This window comes from Crassostrea angulata, chromosome 4 (genome assembly GCF_025612915.1).
Source record: "Crassostrea angulata isolate pt1a10 chromosome 4, ASM2561291v2, whole genome shotgun sequence".
Taxonomy (NCBI): Eukaryota; Metazoa; Mollusca; class Bivalvia; order Ostreida; family Ostreidae; genus Magallana; species Magallana angulata.
In genome coordinates, this window is record NC_069114.1 from 2,507,594 (window position 1) to 2,516,591 (window position 8,998).

The 8,998-nt window shown below is 36.0% G+C and overlaps 1 pseudogene; it reads right to left on the reverse strand.

The window, feature by feature from the left end:
• Positions 1-6,570: 6,570 nt before the first annotated feature.
• Positions 6,571-8,651, reverse strand: LOC128181041 (E3 ubiquitin-protein ligase TRIM71-like; annotated as a pseudogene).
• Between the last annotated feature and the right edge of the window lie 347 nt (positions 8,652-8,998).

The window sequence follows — 8,998 nt, forward strand, 5'->3', positions numbered from 1 at the left end:
TTATCGCAGAAACAAGTGCCTATGATTTTAGAGCTAGGCATTTTAACTTTGTCATTTGACCGTTTCCTTTGTGTATTTTAATTACCTATGTATGGGCAATCCATACTCAAAGAGATTTCATTACAGGGCGCCAAAATATTTGGTAGCACAATAAAAGCAGGGGAATGTTGGCTGCCTTCCTTTTGGACGTTTGGTTTGACCCCTCAAAGAAAAGTTTTCTTTTAGTGTATTTGTTTATTATAATTAATAGAAGATATTTCGCACAAACAACAATCACTTGTTTGTACATGTGTATCAGGAGGAGTTGTCATTGTCAGAGTTTGTTGTAAAGACTCATCAGCAGGGCGGTTCGCCTTTTGACCCAGTGGTCCGGTGATGTCTCTCCCGCTATCAGCTCCACGGCCACCACAAAGGAAGGTCTGCTCATGCCTCCCGCATGGTTGGGGTAGTAGCATGGGGCCATGTACATTCCTGTTGACACAAAAACATTGGTTAATGGCGATTCTACGGCAATCGCATGTGATAAACTATCGTATATTATCAATTTAAGCACGATTAGATAGACAGACCTTAAGGCTTGAAATGGATGGTGGGCATCAGACACACCAGCTGCATGGGGTAAGCCGCCACCAAGATAGAATCTTCTTCTCCCAACCAACTCCTTATATTTGCATATATGTTTCTTTAAATTGACCTATAGAATAGCGAACACGTTTAATTCTGTATAAACTTGTTCATGACGTCACAATGACCATAGCACGCGCTTATCGCTTAAATTAGCGTAAACATAACATCTCGGTAATTTTAACAACTCTGAACAATTGGTTTTTTTCAAATGTTAATATAAGTAACAGTTTGGTTTTAACATATTTTATTGTATATATACACAATGGGATTGGGCACAAGCTCAATAACTTATTTAGCCCTCACCCTACAAAATTATAAATAAACATAATATAAAACATAGTAAAAGTTCACATAATTAAAACAGATGCAATATATATCACATACATTACTAACGTTGCTAATGGCACTATAAAATAAATAAAAATATTTAAAGTGTAGTACATTACAAATTTCACATTTTGTTACAAATACTTCTAACATTTGAATGTAGTATATGTCTTCAATCGGACCTGGATTAGGTTCAATGTCACCACACAAAAATAGTAAAATATAAATAATGTGTACACAATACTGAATAAAAGTAAAATTGGTTTGGACACTTGTGAATACTCTGTTCCACACAGAGCAATAGCATTTTAGGTAGTATAGAAGCCAATGAATAAAATTACCAGTGCCAAATATACAAAAAGACAATACCATATAAGTACATCTACGGCCAATATAAAATGTCCCAATTGCGGCGCAATATTGTATATTATATAAATAGTGCCTGTTTGGGAGGGTAACTGTTGAAATTGACACCCCGAGACAACCATTGTCAACCGACGAGAAGCGGAGGTTGACAATGGTTTTCGAGGGGGTCAATTTCAACAGTTACCCTCCCAAACGGGCACTATTTATTTTATTTTACTTAATGTCTTTATTTTATAGAAAATTTTACTGCTTTTATATAAAAATGAAGTGAGTTCTACGGCGAACCGTACGCGCATAATTTACGCGCATGTAACAATTCATTGTGTTACCCGTTGCCAAGTGTGTTGCTAAAGCTGAGGGTAATAGAACGGATTACCAACTGTGTCTAATCCAATCAGATTTCAGTATTTAACGTGAAAGTATAATAAATGGTATTGTATTGTATTGTATTTTATTGCGCGATATAAGTAATAAACAGCAATGTTTAAAAGTTAACCGGGATATGAACATACATGTAATTGGTACGTGATTAAATCCACTGAGAAGCCCAAGCTTTACAGGATTTGATCACTTGACCAACCAAGTTCATATCACGGTGAACTTTTAACTTGCTGTTTTTTTTTAAATAAACGTGTTCGCTTTAAACATGTTTTACTGTACATTTTTATTGATTCCTACGCCAGTTAGATACAGATGTACACACTTTCACGCTGTTCATATTAGCAGACGTTTGAAGGACTGCGGTCAGGAATCCTGCGGGGAACGTGAACCCAGATATCGAGATGTTTTGGGTGCCATTCAATTTTATTTACTGAAATATGAAGATGATTATAGAACTTTTATAGACATTTAAGCAGGATCTTATTGTGCTGCCGAGAAGTTGAAAAATACTTTACTCTTTCCTCTGACTCCAGAGAAGGACATTTTGTCAGGACCTAATTATGGGGTCATTAGACTGTGACAAATACTTCCCCCTCCTTTGACCCCTTAAGAGAAAAACTTGTCATTTACCATTATCTCCTCCTCTGATCCTAGAGAGATCTCACTCAGGTACTTGTCTGCCACCCCCAGGAGGGCGTCGGCCGGCCACCCATTGAACCAGTCGATGGTCGTACAGTTCACAAACGCCGGGTACATACGGATACGGTTTATTGAGCGATCGAAGGTCATACATCAAATGCTTATATACAAAATACTGACACAATAAATATATTTTTTTGAGCAAGAAATATTTCCCATCTTTCATTCTAAACATAATTAAATTAAACAATATCTCTGTGTCATTTCATTATCACATATACATCTTCATTTCATCATTTTACAATTTTTTAACATCTATTTGATCCATTCAAAAATATCCGTCTAGTTTCTAAGGCACTAGCTATCTTATATACCAATTGCCCGGTTATTTAATTTTTCATTTTAAAAAAGAAAAAGAAAGAAAATTGAGGTATTCTTCTTTCCCAAATCAAAGTTAAATCAGGCCCTTATCTTTTAGTTTATAATTTTTGTGCTTAATAACTAAATGTAAATTCTGATATTGTGTTGACATTTTTGTTTTCTTTCTACAAAGGATATTTGGAAACAGAAATGTTTAAAGTAATTAGTTCACCTGAAGGGCTCTCCCACCGGACTCATACACAGCACAATGTGCATATGGGCTCGCACTCGCTCGATCAAGTATATATGCAAATATGCTCTGAGGGCTGTCATTTACTCCTTTTTTGCGATGTCACTCAGAGCATTTAGCACTTGGGATTGTCAAACACAAGATGCACAAGATAAAATGACTGATAGCAAGTCTCTATAGCCAGACATGCTACATGTATGTGTCTGGCTACTCACTGCTAAACATTGTACTCATTGTACGCTGCTTTCTTTCTCTTTGGTCCCCGTTTAATAAATTAGTGTACACTTATTATTAAAATATAAAACTTAAATAATAAAAGTAATCAGAATAATAAGTCTTTCCTTAATTTAATTCAATTTAACATTTTTTCTTCTTAATTTCTAGAAACTCAATTTGCTTTATACTTGATGAGAAAAATAATTACATCTTTACAATGCCACAACAACATTGTCACACAGAAATACTCTAAATGAAGATATTTCCATCAGATGTGCAATAATTTACTCAAATTCACAGAAAAAAACCCATTTTATTAGCTAAAAATATTCATTTGCTGTGAAATCAGCCTTAAATTATTTCGAAGAGAATTTACATTCACTTCTATACATAGATTATGCACTTTTGTTTTCCCCACAGATCTGTGTAATATTGATCCATTTGTGGAAATATACGAGTTTACAGTATCCGTTGGTGATCAGACTTGTCCATCTGACACAAATCAAATCTGAGTAAATAGATGCACACGCAAGGCTACTATGTCAATATATTAATCTTTCTCCATCAATTACAAAGATTAACAGACAGTTCAAATGTCAATCTCTGCATTTCAAAACACAACCATTAATTGCTCCACAACATGTGCATTAAAACACATTAAATTAAACATTGTCCTGAGTGTTTAACTAGTGATTCCAAGTCTCTTTGTGTGTGTGTTGAATACAAGAAGACATTTAACCTACCATGTTTAACAATTTCTTATATCTTTTAAGTGATTACTTAATTAATTAATATTCATGTAAGCAATCAATAAAGAAACAATTTTCTCCAGATTATTATCACACGTAAGAAATTAAGGTGTTGGTTGTATATAATTGTTTTTGCTAAATCAAGGTTATTTTGTTGGGTTCTAATTGAGACATTAGACATGATAGGTTAGTGTCATACAAGGTCGTGAGACCAACACGGTGGTGCCAATGTGAGACCCATACGGAGGTGCCTATGTGAGATCCAGTGTGTATACTAGCCCCTCAAACTCGTCTGGCTTGTATAGGTTGGGAACCTCCCCACTGCTCAGGATGCTAGTTGTTGATGTCCTCAAGGAACCCCTCCTCCACGACCTGGGTGTCGTTAAAGATGAACACTGATGTCTTGTTGTCTACGCCCGCCTTCCAGTTCAACCGCTTCAGATCTACAACCACAAATAAACAGTTTCAAGCTGCAGCTTGCAGGGTCAATGAAAAATATCAAAATGAACTTCTAATAAAATTATTACACTGTTAAGTATTTTTAAAACACTGTTTCAAAATATAGAAGAAGACAAATAGAAGGTCCACATATACTGACCACTCCTGGGGACAGGACAGATATGAAGGGGTCCTGGTTGTGGAAAATTCCACCACCTGCTGCTTGTCAACGACTGGTGGTTCTGTGAACTCTAACCCTAGGTTCTCCAAACATTATGATGCGTAGTTCCGGCGCTAACATCACCGGTGTTTGCTAAGCAAATGACAATCATTGACTCCCCCTTTATTGATATTGGTGCATTAAAGGTAAATACCCTTGGAACTGACAGGGGAAGAGCCTGTGGTGATCTTAGAAGGCGAAGATTATTTAAGGGGGATGTGATTGTCAGACCGTTTCAAATACCGGCGCCAGATAGCTCAATTGGTAAAGCACCTGACTAAAGATTCAGCTAGGGGGCCCAGATTCGAATCCCGGTCTGGTCCGTCATTATTTCTCCCATCCCGTTACAATGGACACATTAAATCAAAATCAATTTGAAAATCTGAAAAATGCAGAATTCAAAACGAAGTTGCCCGTGGTAAATTCTGACATCATATCTATTGACCAACACTTTTTATCCAAATACCATAAAACAAAATAATTGAACAGAAAGAAGATAGTTGAGATAAACAAATGTACTTTCATTGGTCATTTTATTATTAAACTCAATATGTTATGATTATGAGTAGTGCATCAACATATCAACATTATCTCCCAGCAATACATCTAGATAAAATCTAAACAAAATCACAAAAGGATAGAACAAATGCATCTTGACAATGGATGCCAACAAGTTTCCTAAGTTGACTACTCAATATGAAGTCAACAAAAATTGAAGCCATCATGCACATTAAGCATCAATGTTTTTGTTGGTAAAACTCATCTTGTGTAAAAACTGAACTTGTTGATTGTCATTCCAAAAACACAAAGCAGAACATGACTGAAATATGTTTTGTATAAAACAGTCCCTCTAAACTTAGAACAGTTGAAACAAGAGCGTGGACTTTCTGTGGGATGTTACTATCTATATAGTTTGATCACAAAAGTTTAACAAGAGCGTGGACTTTCTGTGGGATGTTTCTATCTAATTCGCTCATCAAAACAAGCTGTCAAATATTGGCCTGCTTTCTTCTAATTCGCTAAGAGATGCTTATTAATATTCAAAAGACTATCAAGACCGGAAAGTTGTTTGCCAAGATCTGATCTGCTGTGTTAAATTTTCGCTGTTTCAGCAAAATATACATCCCTGTGTAAAGTCGGGCGAGTGTCATTGCGTTCAATATATTCATATCTTTCAGCCAATGACTGGGAAGTTAACCATGAGCGGACCCCGCCTTCATCAAATCGGAGTTTGTCACGTACTGCCCAAAGTCAGAGCTCTTGTTAAAACGGGTCTATTTAACAGTCAGGGTGAGACTGAAATCCATCATATTGAAAAATGATGATTTCTAATCATAACACTGATTTTAAGTAATCACTGATATTCATCATTTTTAATTGTTAGTCAAGAAGTTTCTCTACACATGGGACAATAGCAGGATAGTATACAATTATTTAATGCTTGAGCAGTCAATAGACCAGAATATTTTTCCCGAGCTGTTCCCTGCACCAAAGGAAAAATTCTAGTCTATTGACTGATCATGCATTAAATAATTGTTTTATTACCTAATTCCCTTTTTAGTTTTCGGGGTTTACAATTTGCATATTGCAGATGGTTTTCGTGCCATTATGCAATATACTAAGATTTTTCTTCATCTTTTACATGCACAGAACCTGTTGAATGCATTAAAACATCTCAATCTAATATTAGTTTACACAAAGAAGGGGGAGTCTTAAACCCATTAGATTTTAAATAGTCTTTTACCTTAATTGATGCTTTAAAACTGTTGATTATTTGATACTCAATTTTGATAACATTGAATTTGGTTTCACCAAGTACTAAAAACAGCGTCTATGTAAAGAAATATACATTCCCTGAGAACTATCGAAAGGATGTAACATTAACATACCCGAGTTCTGAAATACGTTGCCGGTCCAAAAGATCGCAGTCTGATCAAATCCAGTAAAGTCCAAAGGGCTGTATGATACATTTGTTCACGCCCCGACTGGTTTTATCACCTCATAATTTTCAAAGAATGATTCCTTATTTCTTATATTTATATAATTTTCAGCAATTGAACGATTACATATTTGAATGTAAATAAGCAAACCCCGCTTGCGCCCCAATTTTATGTCATTTGAGAAAATTGGCCAGTAGGTAGTACAAAATCAATACATAGTGTTATCACAGGCAAAGACACTGAAAAATGTAAATATTTAACAAAAAAACATATTCCTATGTAGAACAATTCTTTACGTGGAATCAATATACATGTACAGAAAATGTCCATATGTAATTTGCTTACATGGCAAACAAAGAGTTTCATTCTATATGTGCTTACATGTATATATACATGTATATGAAGTCTATTTAAATGTAATAACACATCATCTATTGTTTGTGTATTGTCACATGTATTGTTTATCTACACATAATATTGTATTTTCTTCACTTTACCTGTGTTCCTCTCAGCCACAAAGAGGTTGTCTCTGGTGTCCACACATAAACTCCATGGACGCAGTAAATCACAGTTGTCAATGTAGCGGAGGAACTGTCCGTCCTGATCCAAGATGTGGATACGGCGGTTGTTATAGTCTGCTGTCAGGATCCGACCCTTGCTGTCTGTTGTGATGCCCCGTGGGCTAAATGATCCCTTGGTAGTAGAGGGAGGACCAGTGTAGGTAAACCGGAGTTTCCCGGCCTGATTGACCACCACTAATGCATGGGTTCCACAGTCTGACACACAGATATCTAGGTTCCTGTTCTCACTGATGTATTTAATGTAACCAGATGAATAGAGAGGTTGTCCTTTGTCATCGTACTGAATACTTTGTTTCTCTGTTGAACCGGAATAACACACAACTTTTGTTTGTTTATCATTATAACTGTCCATGACAACCAGGAGGTCGCCAGAGGAGGTACTGCAGACACCCCTGTAGTCTGATCACTGTCTGTATCTGTGCATTCTTCACAATGTTTACAGTTCTATTTATGAAATCAGTATAAACTAGATCCCCACTCCTTGTCACTGCTATGTCCCATGGTATGTTCCCTGACATGGATTGGACTGACTTCACTATTTCCCCTTGCACGTTGTAGAGTCTCATCTTGTTGTCATATAAGCTACACGTCCACATTTCTTCATCACTCACACAGGACACACTATGTAAGTGATTTAAGAATCCTCTATACTCAGTGTTTATCTGTGTGATGGTAAGTGGTACATCAATGAGCGGTCGGTCCCAGTAAGAATCTATTGTGTAGCCATGTTTTTCTGTTTTGATGGATGACGCTGACAGAGAACAAAACTGTTGATAAAACTGATCTTTGTTGATCTTCTGAGGAGTAAAAATCGGTACGGACACTGTTAGTTTAGGAGGCAATCTTCTGAATTCTTCATTCCTGGATTTGTAGGCAGAGACACGGCTGACATCATTGGAGTCCAGTAACTTCTTCAGATCAGCAATATTTTGTGTGATTTCAGATATAGTGTGTTTGATTTCATCTTTCTGTTTATTTAGGAGAGCCAGGTGTTTGGAGTCTATTTCATGAAGATCAGATTTCAGTTTCTGTATAATGGTGTCTATTTCTCTGTGCAAGTCTTCTCCATGTTTGTTGATTGCTGTTGTCAATTTCTGTGAGATTTCTTTCAGATCAGCCTTTTGCTCTGAAATGCTACATAAAATCTCTTGATATTTAGGATTAATGATTTTTTCAAAATCTTGTAAATCTTTCTGTAAGAATTGTGTTTTGTTTTCTAATCTTTCCAAAATGTCCACTACATCATGAGTTTGCTGTTCCTTAGAGGAAACACAGAGTTCACAAATAGGAATTTTGCATTGTTCACAGTATTGGTCACATATTTTTGTGGAATGTATTTGACATTTAGGAAAAGATCCCCGATATTTGAATGGCACCACTTTGTGTTGTTTGGATTTATCAGAGAGATGTACATTCTCCTTACAGTCTTCACACAGATGTTTTTTACAAATGACACAGTGTAGAGGGGGGACCGGGGTGTCACAGAGATAACACCGTACCACATCCTGGAGGCTGTACTCAGGGTCCATGGTCAAACGACTTCTTCACAACTGTGGACAATTCTGAAATTAAGAGAACGGCAATTTTTAGATCTTTATTGCCAATAAATTATACAACATAACTTAGCTTCAGATCTTAACTATAATTTGAAGATGAGTTTAAAACATTTAATTATGTTATGAAAGTATCCAGTAATTAAAATACTGGAACAGATAAGATTGAAAATATGGATGTGTTTTATTTCTTAAAACAATGATTAATCATGGTCATATATCGGTACCTACTATGTGCATTAGATATAGAATAAACATTAGACAGCCTATTGAACATTTTAATTACATTCATGGTTGTCTCTATGACCCCAGGATTGGGAATTTACCTGCCTGTAATCACATAATTACCTG